Source organism: Tupaia chinensis, unplaced genomic scaffold (assembly GCF_000334495.1).
Source record: "Tupaia chinensis unplaced genomic scaffold, TupChi_1.0 Scaffold148234_1, whole genome shotgun sequence".
Taxonomy (NCBI): Eukaryota; Metazoa; Chordata; class Mammalia; order Scandentia; family Tupaiidae; genus Tupaia; species Tupaia belangeri.
Genome location: NW_006208084.1, coordinates 1,647,554 through 1,668,793, shown reverse-complemented (window position 1 = coordinate 1,668,793; position 21,240 = coordinate 1,647,554).

The window sequence follows — 21,240 nt, the reverse complement described above, 5'->3', positions numbered from 1 at the left end:
ATTGAGATGAGAGAGAGAGAGAGAGAGAGAGAGAGAGAGGAAGTGAAAAAGAACACCGCAGGTGGGTAACCATACTTTAATCCCTTCTCTTCTATTCTTATTTTGGGATTTGGGGCACCTATGCACATACACCTGGTATATTTTTCAAGCCCCTGGGTCCAGGACTCAAACTGTGAGGTTGGCTAAATGGGATCCAGTCACGTTAACTACTATGTCACCTGACTTACCCAATATTTTATCCTATAAATCAAAATTTTAGTTTGCATCTAAGGAATTTCTGCCTCACTCAAGGTTGCATATAATTTTTCTGTATTGTTCCAGAAAAGCTATAGTTTTAAGTTTTACACTTATATCTATTATTCTTTTAGAAAAAGGTTTTATATGTGATACAAAGTAAAATTAGAAACTCAGGGGGCCAACAGGTAGTGTGGTAGTTGAGGTGCTGGACATCCACATGACTGACCATGGTTCAAGTCCCAGACCTGGTGGCTTGCTTTCTCACTCTCCCTTTTGTTGAGACTCAGGACTCCCACATGGTTGACCATGGTTCAAGTCCTGGACCTGGCGGCTTACTTTCTCACTCTCCCTTTTGCTCTGTCTCTCTCTGGTCAAAATTGAAGAGTAATTATAATAAATAAAATTAAAAATGAATAAGTCTTGGGGCCAACAGGTGGTGTGGTGGTTAAGGCACACTCCCACATGACCGAACATGGTTCAAGTCCCAGACCTAGTAACTTGCTTTCTCAGTTTCCCTCTCTCTCTGGTCAAATTAAAATAAATGAATGAATACATAAAATTAAATAAGTAATTCTTTTAAAAAAGAAGTTTGGTGAATTGATAGATATATATCAAATTGCTCTTGCACCATTTGTTCAAATATCCTTTATACACTAAATAATTTTTATGTCTTTGACAAAAAATCAACCAATCACAGAAGTGTGGGTCTATTTCTAAAAAATCTACTCTGATTCATCTACTTTGGTCTGTCTATCTTTATACCACTACTATATTGTCTTCATTTCTGTAGACTGATACTAAGTCTTGAAATCAGGTAGTTTAAATCCTTTATATTTCTTTTTTCAAATTAGCTTTGATTACTTTTTTTTTTTTGTATTTCCATATAACTTCTAGAATCAGTTAGTCAGTTTCTATTAAAAAAAAAAACACTGGCATTGTATTGGTGTAAATTGCATCCATAGATCAGCTTAGGAAAAAAATAACATTGCTTTAGTTACTGGATTTTCCAATCTATGACTCTAATCTATCTCTACAGTTTAGATCTTTTTACTTTCTCTTTACAAGGTTTTGTATTTTTCTATGTACATATTTTGAACACTTTTTACTAGATTTAAGTATTTTCCATTTTTGATGCTACTGAAATGCAATTATTTCCATAATTTTACTTTTTGCTTATTCATTACTAGTATATAGTCATATATTGATTTTGTATCCTGTAGCCACTAAATTTGTAGTATTTGAGTGTAGTAGGAAAAATTTTAAGTTCAGCTTATTAGCAACTCTAGTTCCATCTGTTAACTTCCCATTAGCCATGTATGCTAGATTTGTATATTTTTTCTGATGGTTTTTATATAGTTCATGTTATTTTTTTAAAAATTTGCTATAGGGCATGTGTATTTGCCAGAGAGAGATGGGGATGGGGGGATGTGAGAAGTCAGCTCTTGGAATAGCCATGTTGCAATTCCTTTTTCTCCATCTTCCTCTAGGAATGTTGGGAACACAAGCACACACATATACATGAATTGTTTTTCAGGCTTCCAGGTCCAGGACTTGAACCACAAAGTCAACCAAGTGGAATCCAGCTTCTTTAACCACCATACCACCTAGCTGGCACCTATGTGATTTTCTAATGAAGATTACTGTGTCATTAGTGAATTCTTTTATTTACTTTTCTCACTTTATTACATTGAGTAGAATTCCCAATGTAATGTTGAGAGGAAGTATTGAGAGTGGGCAGTTTTATTTTTTTTCTTAGGGGAAAATAATTTAGTCCTTCACCATTGAATGTTTACTTATGGGGTTTTTGTAGATTTCCTTTATCAGATTGAAGAAGACTCTTCTTACTTCTAAGTTTTTCAAGTGATATGTTTTATTAGGAGTAGATGTGGAATTTGCAAAACTTTTTCTTTTTCTTTTGAGAGAATCATAAGATGTTAATTAAGTGAATCACATTCATTTTCAAATATTTTAAGTTCAGCGTATTAGCAACTCTAGTTTCATCTGTTAACTTCCCATGAGCCATGTATGCTAGTTTCCTACCACACTCAAATACTATAAATTTGGTGGCTTAAAGCAACACAATTTATTCTCTTACAGTTCTGTAGGTCAAAAGTCCAAAATGAATCCTAAAGGGCTAAAGTCAGGATGTCACCAGGACTGGTTCATTTTGGAGGCTCCAGGGAAAAATCTGTTTCTTATCTCTTCCAGCTTCTGAGGCTGCTGACATTCCTTTGCTCCTGGCCACATCTCTCCAATCTCCCCTTCCTTAGTCAAATAACCTCTTTCTTTTCTTCTGTATTCCTATTATAAAGACAACTGTCTGTATATTGAGCCCACCCATTAATAGATAACCTCATCTTAAGATCCTCATTAAGTCCCTTGTGCTGTATAAAGTAGCATCCCTTTGTTCCAAGGCCACTATTCAGCCTATTGCAACATGCTGTGTAACACAATGCATTCATAGATTTTGGAGATCAGAACATCAACACACTTGGGAGCCCATTATTCTTCTGATCAGACACCCTTTATGCAGGGCTATTTCTTCCAGACATGTTAAAAGACAAGATACTGAAATTTCTGCATCTACTCTTTACACTTCTTAACTCTTTTCTCACACTTTTAATCTCTTTGTTTTATTACATTACATTCCTAAACTAATTACTTTGTTTAATCTTCCAGCTCATTAACTAACTCTTCAGCTATTTTCATTTTGTTATTTATCTATTAATATATTTTTTTCTAATTATCCTCCTGAGTTCCAGCAAAATGGTTCTCTTTCATAGCAGCCAGTTTTGTTTTTTTTTCTTTTCCCTATCTCCCTGAGGATATTATTCTGAAGTATCTTTTCTACATCATCAATTAAATTTGTTTCTTGGGAGGCTGATTTTTCTTATTATTTAGTCTAATGTCCCTTTCAAGATACATGTTTTTGAAAATATTTGATGATTCTTGGCTGCTCCTATTTGTAGTGAAAAGCTAGACTGAACGGTATCAGAGGCAGGAACACACATTATTATATCAAATGTGTATCTCTGTTTACTTGTCATGAATTCAAAGCCAGTGTACCTAGACGCTACAAGTGCATGTAATTAGTAATTACAAATGAAAAGAAGGATGCATAGCCAAAGTTTGTGTGCATTATCTTGAATGCAATATCTTGTTTCTCTGAACATAGAACATACTGTTTAAGCCTCCCATGTTAAACCTGACTTTGTTGAAGACTTCAGTTGCAACTAACACTTTCAAAAATTAAAACTTCTCAATATCTTCATATGTATGTTCTTAGAGGTGTGCCTCACACTCTGCTATGTTTGTTTCTTCAATGTCAAGAACACACATGAGAAGAGCATGTCTAAGAAGTTATTCACTTCGTTTACGTAATGGTTCTCAGGGCTTTCCGTCATGGGCAAACGCCATGGCTGCCAGATGTTAAATAGAGAGGAGAGAACAAAGCTCAGTGTAGCATCTGTTTCAAATCCAGTCCTTTAATTGATTTCTCTGATTATTTCCCCATATTTCCCTCCAGCTCTTTGTATTTCTTGACTCTTAGCTTGGTACGGCTCCAGAGATTTTGTGGGAAAACTATAATGTCAGGGGTAGCTTCTCAAAAGTGAACTTTCTCTGCCTTTATTTCTCCTTTCCATCTATCGGCACTTCTCTGTTTTTCCTTTCCTTTTGGTTTTTATTTTTCTGTGATTTATAATCAGAACTGGAATTGCTGTGTCATCCACCATGTTCATCTTCGATTATAATGAATGTTGTGACATTGTTCTAAGGAGATCAAAACAGATTCCACTCTCACCACAGACTATGACAGTCGGCATTTTTCCACATTCTCACATGAGGGTCTTCACAGGTTCTTGGAAAGTATGTTATGAAAAAAACTATGCATGGACTTCAGCCATTTGGGGCACCAATTAAATTTATACTGTAATTCCATTTTTCCATGAACTTTGTGAAGACCCCTTGTTATTTAGTATTCTCATACTAAATTTTGCTTACCTGGCATGTATAAAATGGTATTGTTTGTAGTTCCCATGTGGTTCTGCCTCACAGAGCATCATGGTTTTACCTTCACCACTGTCCAGCTCTCTGATATGCAGTTTTTGAATATATTTTGGGTAGTAATTCTGACTGATCGTATTGAATTACAACTATCTTCTATCTTGCTGAGGTTTTTTTTTTAACTTTATTTGCATAGTTTTTCATTTATGAAAATTACAGATTTTAATGTAGCACAATGTAAGTTTTTTCTGCTCTATGCTCTTGTGTTTCATAAATTAAAACTGTGTCACCATGGGTTTATATAGGTAACCTAGTTTTTTTAAAGATTAAAATACTGCTCTTTATATTTAGGTCTTTAATTCATCTGGATATTTGTAATTTTTATGTGTGAGATAAGGATCCATTTTTCTCCTATACATAATCAAATGTCCTCATACCTTCTAGTCAACAGACTGTCCTTTCTCTCATTGGTTTGCAATATGCTGTATTTCACTTTACATTTTCTATTCATGTATTTTTTATTAGATTTTTATTCCCCTCCATTGCTTTGTCTAGTTGTTTTTACACCATACTTTGCTAAGTATTCTATATTTATGGAAATTACTCTTGGTATTGGCTAACAAACATCCCTTAACCATGTAATTTTTTCCTTTAAAAAGGAATTGGCTATTTTTGACCCTTTAATTTTTCAAATAACTTTCATAATCAGCTTGTTAAAAGTACAGAAGCAACACTGGTAGACTTTAACTAAAATTATTCTGAATATTTAGATATATTTGCAAATAAGCAGCAATTTCACTATCTTGATTCTACCTGTACATACAGACTATTTTCCCGTTATATATGTGTTATGCATAACAGTGTTTTACAGTATTTGCCATAAGGGTTTTAAACGTTTTTCTTCAGATATTTTTTCTGTATACTTAATTATTTTCTGTCTTCTACATAATCATCTAATTACTGTTTATTGCTGGTATATAGAAGCATAAATGCATTTTGTTTAATTATCCTATTTCCAGACACCTCAGCAAATGCTCTTACTAATTTTAATTATTTATTTATAGATTATCTCAGATATTAGGCAATCATGACACACAGGAATTTGGACAATTTTTCAACACTTACATTTTTACTTCTTTTCTAGTTCTGCTACTAAGACCACCATGTTATACCCTACAGGCTGAATTCTGCCCAACCCCAGAGAACCATTGACATTTAGCTCATGTGTAGTGCAGCAGTACTGTGCATTAACAAGGCCCTCCCCTGGAAGTGGTGCTAGCAGCAGCATTTTCATGTCTGATTTGACAAAGAAGGGATTCTAATGCTTCATCCATCAACTACAATGTTTTCTGCAGGCTTTCGAGGTGTATGGTATACTTTATGAAGTTAAATATACTTCCTCTAATTTAACTGCTAAAAATTTAGGTATTAAACTTTATCAAATATTTCTTCATTCCCTAATGAGACAATCAAGTAATTTTTCTCTAAAATCTCTTACTATAATGGGTTATAATAATATTATCTGAAGCTAACATAAATTTGTTCATGAGCCCACCTTCATCATAATTATGTGTGTATGGAGAGAGTGAGAAAGAGAGATACAATATTTGATTCACTAAGCTATTTTGATAATTTCTAGACTCTATATTCATAACTGTCATAGACCTGTAATTTTCTTTTCACTGAATTATTGTCCGTTATTGGTATAAAGGTCAAACTATTCTCATAAAATAAGACTGATAGTATTGACTTTTTTGTGAGAGTTTCTATAATATTGGAATTCTCTGTTTCTTGATTTATTTTGACAGAACTCACCAGTAAATATGTTTGTGGTCATACAATTTTAACTCATATGCGATTTTTCTAATGGTGTTGGTCTATTCTGGTTGTTTTCTTTGTGTTGGCTATAGTAAGCTATATTTTGTTTGTGTTTAAGAAATTATTGACTTTAGGGAACCAGCAGTTAGCGTAATGGCTATGTTGCTGGACTCCCAAGTAGTCGACCGCGGTTCGTGTCCTGGACCCAGTGGCTTAAAACTCACGCCGGGCGCGTGTGCGTGCATGCCCAAGATCCCGAAAGGAGAATGGAGGAGAAGGGATTGCGGTGTGACCATCCCCCCAGGGGGTAATTTCTCGCTTTCTGTCTTTATGTCTCTCTCTGTCTGGCGAGCGCATGTGCCGTATAGCAAAAATCTCTCCAAAAAAAAAAAATTATTGACTTTATAGTTTTAAAATCTACTTACCTATCTTTTTTCAAAATAGCATTTTTTCACTTATCTTTGAACCTTCATGCCAGTTACAGATTTGTCCTCTTTTTCACTCAATGATTTTATTTATTTAGATCTTTTCTTCCTGACATACATATTCAACACACTCATTTATTTTTCATTTATTTTTATTGCTAAACTTAGTTTTGTTTTCCTGAAAAATAATAGGTTGAAAGTTATTTCCAATCTTTTCTTCTCATATTCTATCACAGGCTTTCTTAATTTCTGTGTTCTTAAGTACTATGACAAGGTGTTCAGATGTGAGTTTGTTTTTTTAAAGTGTCATGTTATTCATTGTGCTTCCTAAACTGAAAGAATGATTCCTTCATCAATTGTAGGAAATCTTTATCCATTATATCTTCAACAATTGCCATTCCCCATTCTCTCAATTATTTCCTTAGAAAATAATTAGATGTATGTCATACATTTCTCATTCTGTTCTTATCCTCTGACATGTTCTACCATTTTTGTTCTCTGTACTGTATTCTGAATAATTTCCAAATATTTATTCCATTTTAAAAATTGTCTATTCCCTTTTTAATATAATTAAATTGCTAATACCAATAATCATTTTTCAGAAGATCTGTTTTCACACATTGTCAATTCTACTTTCTATTTTCTTATAATCATTCAGAATATTTTCACCTAAAAATTCTCTGTGCTCTACCTATTCATCCCTCCTTCCCTCTTATCCCAGTCCTCTTTCTACTGTCTCCATAAACATGCCTCTTCCAGAATATCACTGTGTAGTCCCTTCAGGTTGGCTTCTTTTCATTAATAATACACATTTATGTTTCTTCTATGTGTTTTCATGGTTTGGTAGAACATAGTTTTTAGTGGTGAATATTATTCCATTGACCAAATGTGGCACAATTTATTTATCCACTCACCTTCTGGTGACCATATTGGTTGCTTCCAAATTTTGGCAATTATGAATAAAATTTCTATAAACATCTGTGTGCATATTTTGTATGGATATGTCTTTAACTCTTTCTGATAAATAGCAATGAATACAACTGGATCACATGGTAAAAGTATGTTTTGTTTAAAAAAAAAAAAAACTGCTAAACTTTTGTCTTCCAAAGTGGCTGTACAATTTTATACTGCTATCAGCAATGAATGAGCATTCCTGATGCTCCACATCCTTACTAACATTTGATGTTGTCAGTCATTTAAATTTTTGCCATGCTAGTAGGTATGTAGTGGTTCTTCACTATTGTTTTAATTTGTCTTTCTTTGATGATATACAATGTGGAACATATTTTCCTATGTTTATGTATTAACTCTAGGTCTTCCTCTTATTTGTTAAGGTCTTTGCCCCATTTTTCAATGAGATTGTTTTCTTACCGTTGAACTCCTACTTTTCATATTTTATTGTTTATCATTCCTTATATTTTCAATTGTGCCTTTAATTTTTTTAACCTATTTATATTCTGAATCCAATAAAACTATTAGCTGAGTTATGAGGGTCCAATTTTGGTATTTTTTCTTTCTGCTGAATCTTAATCTATGCCTTGATTTCTCATGCTTTTTTGTTTTGTTTTCTTTTTTATTTCCATTTATATTTCATTTTTCTTTTATACATTCAATCACATATTTAGCTTACAAAGTGAATATTTTAATTTCCATATGCTCCAAAACCACCTGCCCATATTGTTAACATCTCACATTACTGTGTTATATTTGTCACAATTAAGGAATCAGTTTAACTAAGTCATCATTTCACTTGGGTCTCCTTAGTTTCTTCCTAACGTACCACTTCTGTTTCAGGATTCATCCAGGACACCACATTGCATTTAGTTACCATGACTCATTCCCTGGGCTCCTCTTGACTATAATAGTTTTTCAAATTTCTCCTTGTTTTTCATTGTATCTTTTCTGTTCCAACTCATAGAGTTTTGTCACCATGAATGTTCTAAATTCTTTCCCTGACATTTTAATAACTTCTGTTTTTTTTTTTAAGAAATGGAGGGGAGTCATTGTGTTATTTTGGTGGAGACATATTTCCTAGTTTATTCAGACCTGAGTCTCTTCTACTTCTAGCCTTTGGAGATGTATTCACTTTTGGATACCTTTTGGGAGGATGTTTCTTCGACTGGGAACAAGTGTGCTTCCTTTGTGCTGTGGACTGATGTGTGCTAAAGTCTCTCTTCTGCTGTGCTCAGCTATGTGGTCTCCACAGGAGGAGTCTTCTATTCAGGTATCTGAAGAGCAGTTTCTCCTTTCTCACAGGTGGTTCAGTAAAAGGGAGGATCCCAGGGGGGCTCACAATACTAGGGTATTTGAAAACTGTGATTCTAGACCTATCTAGTCCCTCTGGGTGGGTAGAGGATGAGGAGGGGATGACAATATAAGATGGAAGAAAAAAGAATATGAAAGAGAATAAAGAAAAAGACACATGCTGTGCGTTAGTGCAGCACACAGTTTTGTCAGGGGTCTAGAGATGGAACTGGGTTCTGATGGAGAGCTGGGGGCTGTCCTGTGGGGTAAGGAGAGATAGAAAATTAACAAAAGAAAGAAGAAGAGGAAAAAGAAATCTGCCTACCTTTCTGACAGAGGAGGGCTCTGGGGTTGGGGAGCTGGGCTGGGGCCAGAGCTGGGGCTGGGGCTGGGGCTTGGGCCAGTGACTGGCCCTGCCTCAGTGTCCCTTGTAGGTCAGGGGACTGGATATGGAACTGGCAGAGCTCATTAATTAAATTACTTTATTCAGTGTCCTCTAATAAACAAAGACAGTTAGTAAATATTTTTAAGAAAATAGTAAAATGATAAAACTAGTTATTTAGGAAGACAATTCTGTTGACCCAGTAGAAAATAAAGGAAAACGTAATACACAATCCTTAGCTGTTTATCATCCCAGAGAAGAAAGCTATAACCTGGGAGGCAGAGGGAAGAACAAAAAAGGGACATTGCAGATGAGTGTGAAGGCCTTTATTTATATTCTTCATGAAATAGGAGATCACTGAAATATTGTAGCAGAAGTTTTTACAAGTTTTTAAAGGAGCGCTTGCACGGTTACAGAAAGAATGGGATTGTAGGAGAGTGAGGTTTAAAGCGAACACTTATGCATTACTCACATATTTCATTGTCTATATTTACAAGGAGAAAATATTGACCTCCCTAGTTGGGGAGAAAAAGTGAGGAATACAGGACTATTTGAAGAGAGCAATTAGGGCCCATAGGTGGCATGGAAGTTAATGTGGCTGGATCCCACATGGCAGTTGCACAATTCTAGTCCCAGACTGGCAACTTGAAAACCACACCAGGTGTGAAATAAGAATGGAGAAGCGATTGCTTCCCAGAAAGAAGAATGGAGGAGAGGTGGGTGATTTCTCATTCTCTCTCTCTCTCTCTCTCTCTCTCTCCATTGAGTGCATGTGCCCTGTAACAAACTGCCAATAAATAAATAAGTAAAGAGCAAATATTGGAGGATCAGTTTAGTAAATTGGTCCACAACTGGCCATATTGTCTTTCTGAAGAGAAGAGATGAGAGATCTTAAAAGGTGTAGAAACTAGAGAGATAATATGGGTACAGGGAGCATCAGTGAAAGAAAAAATCTCATTTCCTTTGCTTAACATTTATATCCTATGCTTTAGAAATTTCTCACAGAACTGGGGAAGAGAAAGAGCCTTTGTAGCATAGAAATTGTCTATGTAGATGAGACATGATTGACATGCAGATTTATGTTACACCTATGCTCTCTCTTTGAATATTTTAGATTTTGTGAGACAGGCATTATTACTCCCGAGTTACAGAAAGGAAACTAAGATCAGAGATGTTAGCTAACTTGCCTAAAGCCAACCACTAGTAACTGGCAGAGATGGAATTCAAACACAGGTTTTTATGGCCCTAAAGGGTGTACTTTTTAAGGATACCATGCTGGGAAGAAAACTTTGTCTTAATCAAGGTGAGAATTACTCAGCAGTGGGTTGAAACTCAGAGGGGAGCCCAAGAAAAATACAGTAGCAGCCCAAACAGACACATCCTGGAGGTAGCTTGCACTTTCTCTGATGTTTTCGAGTGTGTCACCCCTGGGATAACTCTCCTGGTCTTGGAGACAGTCCCTCCTCCCAGGATTCAAGTTCAGATTTAATTCTAGAGGCTTTTATTTCCTCCTGTGGGTCAGAAGCCAGAGCTCCTGGGGAGGCCCCAGTGCAGCTCATCAAGGCAGCCCATGCTATTCTGAGCCCTAGTCTGCCCTTGCCACTCTCTAATGGTGGAACCTGCTGGCACCACCCAGTAAGGGGTGCATTTAGTGGGGTGCTTCCTGAGGCTCTGCTAAGCAGTTCTGCTTTTACAGTGGGCCATGCAGGGCAGAAATTTTAAAATCACCTCCTTTCCATCCCACCTGGCCCTGAGTGTGTATGTGTGTGTGTGTGTGTGTGTGTGCATACACATATGTATCAATTGGTTCCTCCACTTCCTTGCATAAATATATCCAGCCATCTTCTCTCTTGCTCCTATTTGTTCTAAAAGTCAGAGTTTACTGTCTTGTGCATGAAGAAAAGGATTCTATTGGCATAAAGATTCTGGTGGTTGGAAGAAAGAGACAAGAAAATATCCACCCAGAGAAAGAGTTGAAAAAGAGTCTAAAAGAGACAGAAACATCGAGGCAAATTCCATCACCTATAAATAAACAAACCAAGCAAGGGCATCAAGTCCTGAATAAATAGTCTATCCATTCCTGCCAACAGGAGAGGTTCGATTTACATTTGCTAAGTACATGCTCTGTGTTGGGCATAGAATGTAAAGGTTTTCTTCCAGCTTTTCTCATCTAAAACTCACACAAACATAGAGGAGTCATATTTAGCAGCCTTTTATAGATGAAAAACAATGACTTACTCAAGCTGGTTCAGTTCTACAGCAAAGCCAGGATGCTGACCCAAGTCTTTCTGATTTTCATGTCCAGGACTCTCTTTCCCACTTGATCCCACTTCCATTAGCTGTGAACCAAAATGAAGAGAAGGAAACTAAGATCTTATGGAAGATAATCTGGCGCAGAAAAATAGCTGAGTCATGTTTCTCTCTGCATGTAACAAAATAACATCAACCCGTAGCTTATAAACAGAAAAAGTATTTCTCATACTTCTGGAGGCTAGGAAATAAGATCAAGGTGCCAGCATAGTCATATCTGATGAGGGCCTGATTTCTGGTTCATGGATGGTACCTTCTTGCTGTGTCCTCACCTGGTGGTAGGACCAAGGCAGCTCCTTGGGTTTTCCTCTGCAAGGGAACTAACCCCCTTCTTGAGGGCTTCTCCTTGGCAACGTAGTCACTTCCCTAAGGACCCACCTCCTGAAATCATCACACCAGTGACTGGATTTCAGAAGTACACAACCATTCTTGCCACAGCACACCTCGGCACCAGGTTGGCACATGCCACTCCTCTGCCATCTTGTCTTTATGCTTTTGTTTCCTTGCCCCAGTTTCACACTCAGAACTCTCTGTTCTGCTCTTTTTCTGGCCTTTCTCCAGTTTCCCAAGGCCCTTGGAATTTAATTCCATTTGTTGATAAAATAGTAAATGCCTATGGTGTGCTGGCCACTGAGGCACCAAGGAACACAAACATGGCCCCAGCTTAGGAAGAAAAGGGGGCAACCATGGAATCAGATCTAGAGTTTGCTGTCTACTTCAGTTTTGCTTACCAGGCACATAATAGCATATATTCACTTACTTAACAAATATTTGTTGTGTACAGTTAACCCTTGAACAATGTGGGGTTTTGCTCCCTGCACAAAAAATCTGCATAGAACTTTTGACTCCCCCAAAACTTAACTTCTAAAAATAGCCTATGGTGAACCAGTAGATTTACTAAGAACATAAACAGTCAATTAACACATTTTGTATGTTATAGGTACTCTATTCTGTATTCTTACAATAAAGCAAGATAGAGGAGAAAATGTTATTAAGAAAATTATAAGGAAGAGAAAATAATTTATAATTGGTTGAAGAAACATCTGCATGTGAGTGAACCTGAGCAGCTCCAACTCCTATTGTTCAAGTGGTGATTGCATGTACTAAGTATCAAAGCCAGGATGCTTCGTTCTTTGGGTAAGGATAGAGACATAGTTCTTTGGGTAAGAACACAGGCATGAACATAAGAAAATACAAGGGGACTTCAAAAACTGTGTGGAAAAATTAAAGTATAAGTTTATTGGGGCGTAAAACCTTTTGGAATTCATGCATTCATTTTTCATAATCCACATTTTCCATCAACTTTTTGAAAATCCCTTGTATATCTTCTGTACATAGGGTTTATAGCCTAGTAGAGTCAGCTAGACAAGAAACAAATAAACCAACATAGAATGTCAACTGGCAACAAGTGCAACGATAAAAAATGAAGCAGTGAATTCTGGGAGAGTTCCTATTTTAGATAGGGTATTTGGAGAAGACCTCTGTGGGGAAAGGTCATGAGAGCAGAGAACAGGATGCAGTGAGAGTGAGCCATCTGAGAAGAGAGTTCTGGTAGAGGAAATAACCAGGGCCAAGGCCTTAAGTGGACACAAGCTTAGCATAGTCAAGGAATGGCAAAGAATCTTGTATGGTCAGAGCCTGTTGAGTAGATATGGGAGTACTAAAAATGAGGTCAGAGAGAGAGCAGAAAGACAGAATAATTTAGGGTTCAAGGCCAATTGCAAGAATTTAGGTATTTTTTTTAAATTATGTATTTACTTTTACTTCTTCTTATTTTTTTTTTTTAATTTGACAGACAGAGACAGAGGAAGAGAAAAGGAAAATGAGAAAGCAAGGCCCCAGGTCCAAGACTTGAACCACGATTGCCATGTGATGGTTCAGCACCTTAACCACCACACCACCTTCTGGCCCTATGGGATTTGAGTTTTAATGAGTAATATGGAGAAGACATTAGAAGATTTTGAGAAGAGAAGTAAAAATATTCAAAGGGTCTTTCTGGGGGCAATCTAGAGAAGAGAATATCTGGAACAAGGTCATGAGTGGGAAGGAAGCAGTAATCCAGAAGAGAGATGATAGTGTTTTGGGCCAGGGTTATATCAGTAGGAGGGTGGGAAAATGCTTGGATTATGGATGTATTTTGAAGTTAGTGCTAACTAAATTTCCAGATATATTGGGTTTGGTATGTGAGAAGGATGACTTCAACATTTTGGGCTTGAGCAACTGGAATCATAAACTTAAAAGTTATCAGAGTGCTGGAACTAGCAGAAGGCGTAATGGCTACATCGCTAGATTCTCACATGGCTAAGCACAATTTGAGTTCTGGACCTGGAGGCTTGAAACTCACTCCAGGCACATGTGTGTGCATGTCCAATATCCTGACTGGAGAATGGAGGAGAAGGGATTACAGCATGGCCATCCTCCTTGGGGGATGATTTCTCGTTTTCTGTCTGTGTCTCTCCCTCCCTGGAGAGTAAACACACCTTACAGAAAAAAAAAAAATAAACTCTCAAAAAAAAAAGAGTTATTAGAATGCTGAAGATTGGGAATGAAGATCAGGAGTTTAACTTTTGGTATATTAACTATGAAGTATCTATGAGTCATTCGAATATACAAATCTAGAGAAGAGGGGTACAAGGAATGATAGCTGAGATTATTCAAAACTGGGAAAAATTAGCTATAGTCATTAAATAAACAGATCACCAAGGAAGTAAATGCTGTTAAAGAGAGAAAAACAGAGTCACATTTAATGATCAGGAAGTTGGGAGAAACCAGGGGAGGGTATTAAACATAAATAATGAGTTTCCAGTTGTGTCCAGGAGCCACGTTAAAAAAATGTACTTCTAAATAAAAGGCCACCTCAAGGAACCTAACCTAGTCTGACATCCCAAGAACTAGAACCTGAGATCATGTAAGGACATTGTTACACAGGTGTTGGCGACTCCAGGGCACACATAGGCATCTGTCTCCACATTGCTTTCAGAAAACAAATAGCACAGCAGGAGACAAAGTACAAGGCCAAAGTCCAGAAGGAATTTGAGCTGACAGTGGGTTGTGGACCCATCTGAGACATCTTTCCAGAATGCCTAAAGAAATTAGGAACTCACTTGAAGGGACCCATTTACAGTAATCAAGCCACTAGAAGCTTCTTCTGGGGGAAAAAAAAAATTAGAAGTATGATTAAACCCTGAAATTGTAACTAAAGAGAGAGACTTAATTACTTGACATATTTAAATTTTCTGCACATAAATAAAAATAAAATTTAGAAGATGTCAGATAAAAAGTCTGAAGAAATATTTGGAAACCTTCGAAAGGAAAGGGTTTTGTTTTTTTTTTTTTTTAACCATACCAAAAGTTTTACACCGAAAGAAGACTGACAACCAGTTTGAAAAATGAGCAGGATAGCAACATACATCTATAGAAAAAGAAATATAAATGGTCAATCAGCGGGTAGAAGGATGTTAAATCTCACTTTCATTTCAAAATGCAAATTTAAACAACAAGATATCATTTGTCACCTTTCAAACTTACAAACATTATAAGTATTGATAATATTCACTTTTGTCAAGAAACAGAAAGTCTCATACATAGTTGGTAGAAGTGTATATTAACACATTTTTATGGAGTAATTTGTCAATATCGATAAAAACTGTAATAAATTTTAAGTTTTAGTGTAGTTTCACATTTACCAAAAAAAATGAAAAGATACCATGGAGCATTTCCATGTACTCCAAACCCAGCTGCCCATATTGTTAACATCTCACATTACTGTGTTATATTTGTCACAATTAAGGAATCAGTTTACTAAGTCATCATTTCACTTGGGTCTCCTTAGTTTTTTCCTAAGGTGCCACTTCTGTTTCAGGATTCATCCAGGACACTGCATTGCATTTAGTTACCATGACTCATTCCCTGGGCTCCTCTTGACTATAATAGTTTTTCAAATTTGGCCTTGTTTTTGACAACCTTGACAGTTTTGAAGAGTGCTATTGTTTTGTAGACTATTTCTTAGTTGGTTGGGATTGTTTGACGTTTTTCCTCATGCCTTTATTGGAGTTTATAGGAGGAAAACCAAAGAGGGAAAATGCCATTCTTATTGCATCATCCATCAAAAGTACATACTTCTCATTTGATTTCTCACTGTTGATGTTAATCTTATCCTTTTTTGTTTGTTTGTTTTTCTTTAATAAAAAGGAGGCATGCATGCATGTGCAAGAGATAAAAAGAGAGAGGGTGTATACCTCTCAATGGTCCCTGGTCACACAACAATCCTTTCTCTTCATTTTCTCCATCCTGTTAAGATTTAAGGCATGCATGTCTATGTGTCCAGTGGCTTTTTCAAGTCACTGGGGCTGGGACTTGAACCACATTTGTCCATGTGAGATCCAGTTTCCTATGCACAGTGCTTAACTACTGTGCAACAGGGCAGGCTATATATATCATATATAGGATATATGATATATATAGCCTGGGTGCACTCACTAGAGAGAGACAGAGAGAGAAGTAAGAAATTATTCCCCAGAGGGGATAGCCACACCACATCCCTTTTTCTCCATTTCTCTCTCGGGGGATGTGGGGGGAGGTTTGAGCAGAGTTAAACGCACCTGGTGTGATTTCCAAGCTGCTGAGTCCAGAACTCAAGCCATGGAGTTGGGTTTGCTGTGTGGGATCCAGTACCTTAACTACTCTGCCACCTGCTGCCCCCCCCCACACACACACATACACACACACATACATTTTTTCCTATAGGGTGCGTGCACTCACCAGAAAGAGAGACAGAGAGACAGAAAGCTAGAATAGAAATCATCCCCCAGAGGGGATGATCACGCTGTAGTCCCTTCTTCTCCATTCTCCTCTTGGGATCTTGGTCACGCATGCACATGCACCTGGCATGAGTTTAAGCCACCGGGTCCAGGACTGAAACCATGGTCGACTACATGGGAGTCCAGCAACATAGCCATTATGCCAACTGCCAGTCTCTATATACATACTTTTTTTTTTTTTTTAAGGGTCATACTATGTCACAATCCTCCTCCCTCAGCCTCCCAAATAGCTGGGACTATTAGATGCATGAATTATATCCAGATCTTCGGGTGGGCCAGGAATAGAGCCCAGGCTTCCCATGTGGCCTCGGCCTGCTGATAGCAGTGTCTATCAACATGTGCTACGACAGCTGGGACTGTTAATCTTAATCTTGCTCACCTGGTGAAGGTAGTGCTTGTCAGGTTTCTCCTGTCTTCTTTTGTCCTCCTTCCCATACTATACTCTTGGGAGGAAGTCACTATATACTATATCTTATGAGTAGAGAGGTATGCTCCAATTTTTTGATAGGTGATTATTTATATAAAATTATTTGGAGTTCCTCTCGAGAGGAGAATTTTGTCTTCAATTAATTAATTATTTATTAATATTTTGGTTGAAAACTTGAATTTTATTTAAGGAACTGTTTACTTATTCTTGAGCAGAAAGAAAGTTGTCTCAGTGTAAAAATCAATGGGCAAAATTACAAAGCCATCAAAATCAGAGTTGACTACATGAAAAATTGTAAAGTCTATACAACAGAAACCACCAAAAACTGAAAAGTAAATTACGAAGTAGAAAAATCTTTAACATATCCAACAAAATGTGCCTAGTAGTGAAAATCAATGAAGAAAACATTGAAATTTCAATGAACAAAAGGTACAACAATGTGCAGATAATTCTCAGAAGCAGAAATATAAATGACCAAAAAGTATGTAAAACAATTCACTTTTAATAGCTATAAAATAATACAGAATAAAACATTGATTACATATTATTTTATTCTATTAGAAAACAAAGATGCTCAAATTTGTAAAATTTAAGGATGCTCCCAGCAGGGAACATGGTAGTTAAGACACTGGACTCCTACGTGGTCGACCATGGTTTGAGTCCCTGATCTGGCAGCTTGAAAATCATACTGGGCACATGTACATGCGTGCCCAAAATCCCAGGAGGAGAATGGAGGAGAAGGGATTACAGTGTGGTCATCCCCCTAGGCAGTGAGTTCTCATTCTCTCTCTCTCACTCTCCAGTGAGTACACATGCCCTATGGCAAAAACAAAACAAACAAAAAATTAAGGATGGTGAGGTTGTTTTAAAGATAAACATGAACATACATTACTATTCAAAGTCTAAACTGGCATATATGTCTTAAGAAGATAATTGGCAACATGTATCAATGACTTTATAAAAACTCCATGCTCTTTGACACAAACTCCCTCTCTAGAACCTAACCTAGTTCAATTACTAAAAGCACAAAATGTAGCCCTTGTTTTCAAAAGCGTGAACATGTAAAAAAGCATAAAGCTGACAGAGGGAAAGGGGATGTAGGGAGAGAGGGAGGTGGCATTAAGTCCCTGGCTCTAGCCATTCAATTATTTATAACATTATGAATTTTTATATTTCTATTTTATACTTCGAGTTATAACCAAATATTGGTTTATTGACTTTTTGATGACATTGTCCCTCCTTTTCTTTAGGAGCTCTTTTCAAATGACTCCTGCACAAACCCCATTGTTGTACTTAAAACAAACAAACAAACAAAACGCTTTCCTATTTTCTAGCACTACAAGATACTCCAGGTTCATCTCGTGTATTTACTGCCCCATTCCTAGAACCAGTCATTTCTCCTCTAGGAGTTTCGATTCCTTTTATTTTAAAAATGGTATTAGAAACCGAGATCAGGATACAAGGCATTCTCTTTAATTCTGGGATATATTTTGTTTCTAAGTCATCTCAGCTAACAAAATGAGGAAGTATGTGTGTACACCAGCCCCTTTTAGGTACAGATGTCTGTAAATATTTACATATGTAAATAAGTATATCTATATTAAGCAAAGCATGAATTCATATTGACTTCTCCAACTGTAACCCATTATTACATAGACCATCTGACATTTCTCCCCTGGCATATTTGCAACCTCTCACTTCCAGCAGTGAGAAGTCTGGTTCCCACCATCTATCACTCATTACTCAATTACCCATTGCAGTTCAAACCATCACGTATGGTGGTTTTAGAACGGCTAGCCGCATATGTCCTGGGGAAACAGCTTCATCAGCTAGAGTAGAAGGCTTAGGTGCAGTTCATTTTGCCTTTAGTCTTACAGATTATTTGTCAACACCAAATTTTAATGACTACTGTAGTAGCTTTGTAGTACATCTGGAAGTCAGGTAAAGTGAGTACTTTAGCTTTGCAGTATATTGTTAGCTATCCCAGGTATTTTTCTTTTCCTCACAAAATTTAAAAGTCTGCCAATATCTGCAAAATAACTTGTTAGATTTGATTGATACTGCGTTGCAGCCTTATATCAAACTGAGGAGAATTAATATCTTAACACTATTGAGTCTTTGAATTCATGAGCATGGAATATCTCTTCATTTATTTAGATCTTCAGTTTCTTTTGTAAGTGTTTTTGTAGCTTTCCTTAAATAGATCTTGTACACATTTTGTTAGACGTACATAGATAGATAGATAGATAGATAGATAGATAGATAGGGTTTTTTTGGCCAGTTTGTAAATGGTACTGTTTTAAAATTTTTTAACTCCAATTGTTCATTGCTGTTAAATAAGAAAATGACTGGCAATTTTACTGACCTTGTAACTTTTAACCTTTCTCAATTCACTCATTAGTTATAAGAAATTTCTACATAGACAATTATGTCTAGATAGTTTAAGTTCATTCTTTCTTATTTGTATGTTTTATTTTCTTTTATTGCCTTTTTACATTAGCTAGAATTTCTTATGTGCAATAAGAATGGTAAAAGATAATATTTTTGCTTCGTTATCAATCTTAGGGTAATGTAGTCTCTTGACATTAAGTATGAAGTTAACCATGTGGTTTTTGAAAAGATTTTTTTCTCACATTGAAGAAATCTGATTTATTCCAAGTTTGTCAGAATTTTTGTCAGGGGTAAATAGTGGATTTTGACAAAATTCTTTCTAGGCAAAGGTGGTGACAGATCAGTGGTAAAGCTACTAAACCCACATGAGAAAGGTGGTTCCACATCCCAGGAGCTCCTTGAGCATGTCAGGTGTATGTGCGTGGGCCTAGATCCAGAACAGCCAAGACAGGGAATGGATCATGGTGTGGAAGACCCTGCTGGGTGCCTTTCTTTCTCTCACTCTCCCTTTCTCTCTCTAAAGAAATAAATAAACTTCACCAAAAAAAAACTCTCTGCAAGAATTGTCATCATCATATGATTTTACTTCTTTAGTCTGCTGATAAAGTGAATAACATTGATTGATTTTCGCATGTCAAACCAACCTTGCATACTTGTAACCAATTCTACCATATAATTATTTTATACATTGTTGAATTTGATTTCCTAGTATTTTATTAAGTATTTTTAAAATTACTTTTAGGAGATAACTAATTTTTCACTTTAATGTCTTTGTCTAGTTTTAGTATTAGGGTAATGCTGGCTTCATAGCACTGGGGCTTTCGTTTTCTGTGGTTTGAACAATACACCCACGCATTGTATTCATTTATTGAATTTATTCTGCATGGTGATTTCTATGCTCCCTAGATCTGTAATCTGCAGTTTGTTGTGTGTCATCAATCTGGAAAATTCTCAACCATTATTACTTCAAATATCTCTTCTGTTCAACTCTCTCTTCTTTTTCTACAGTCTAATTATGCCTATGTCATCACTTTTAAAATGGTCCTATAATTCTTGAATGTCTTGCTCTTGTTTTTCATTGTTTTCTCTTTTGAATTTCAATTTGGAAAGCTTTTGTTGACCCACTTTCAAGCTCACTCATTTTTTCCATGTCCATGTCCAGTCTATCGAGAAGGCTTTTAACATATCAGTTGTTATTTTAAATTCCCTGTCTGGTAATTCCTACATTGCCATCATATATGAGCCTGATTCTGATGACTGCTTTGTCTTTTCATAGCAATTATATAATCTTTACCCTACTAGAAACAGAAATTCTAGTAAAGTTCCTGGTGTTGAAGCTCACAGAAGAATGAGATCTGCTCTGCTATCAAGACCATAGACATCAATAACTTCTTGCTTCCACCACTTCCACACTAGGCCATACTCAGACTCCAGAAATTCATCAAAACTGCCACTTAAGCATACTTGTGTTTATGACTCCAGCAACTTCTACTGTGGATGTGCCCATCTCTATACATTTTGGGATGATGTTTTGCCCTGTCATCTCATTTCTCTGATAAATCTAAGAAAAGTCATTGATTTTCAGTTTTCCCAGCTTTCTCTTGAAGGACAAGACTAATGATTTCCAGGCTCTTAACACATCAAAGCTGGAATCAGAAGTTTCAATCAAAATTTAAAACACAACTTCCCCAGCCTTGAAATTCTTTCCCCAGAAATTTTATACAAATACTTATGCATAAGGACACAAAATGCACACACAGATACTCATTGTTGTACTATTTGCAGTCTTGAGAACTGGAGAAAGGTAAGTGTCCACCAGTAAAACACGGCTGTATGGATTCACCAAAAATACTATGTAGCTGGAAAACTAGAGATACACATTGTGTGATCTAATATAGTTAAGTGGGGACAAAATACAAGTCATAGGCTGAACGTGTAATAAGGTCAGATTCTGGGTAAAATATCAATATAAAGGATACACCCATACATAAGCCTATATATACCTAGATAATGACTATAAGAACACATACGTAAAATAGTACGTATAGTTACTCTGGGAAAATAAAATGGAAGGGAAACTTTTACTCTTCATTTTATAGATTCCTGTGCCACTTATTTTACAAAGATAATGCATTATTTCTTTGTTATATGAAACATAAAGGAAGAAATAAAGCAATCTTT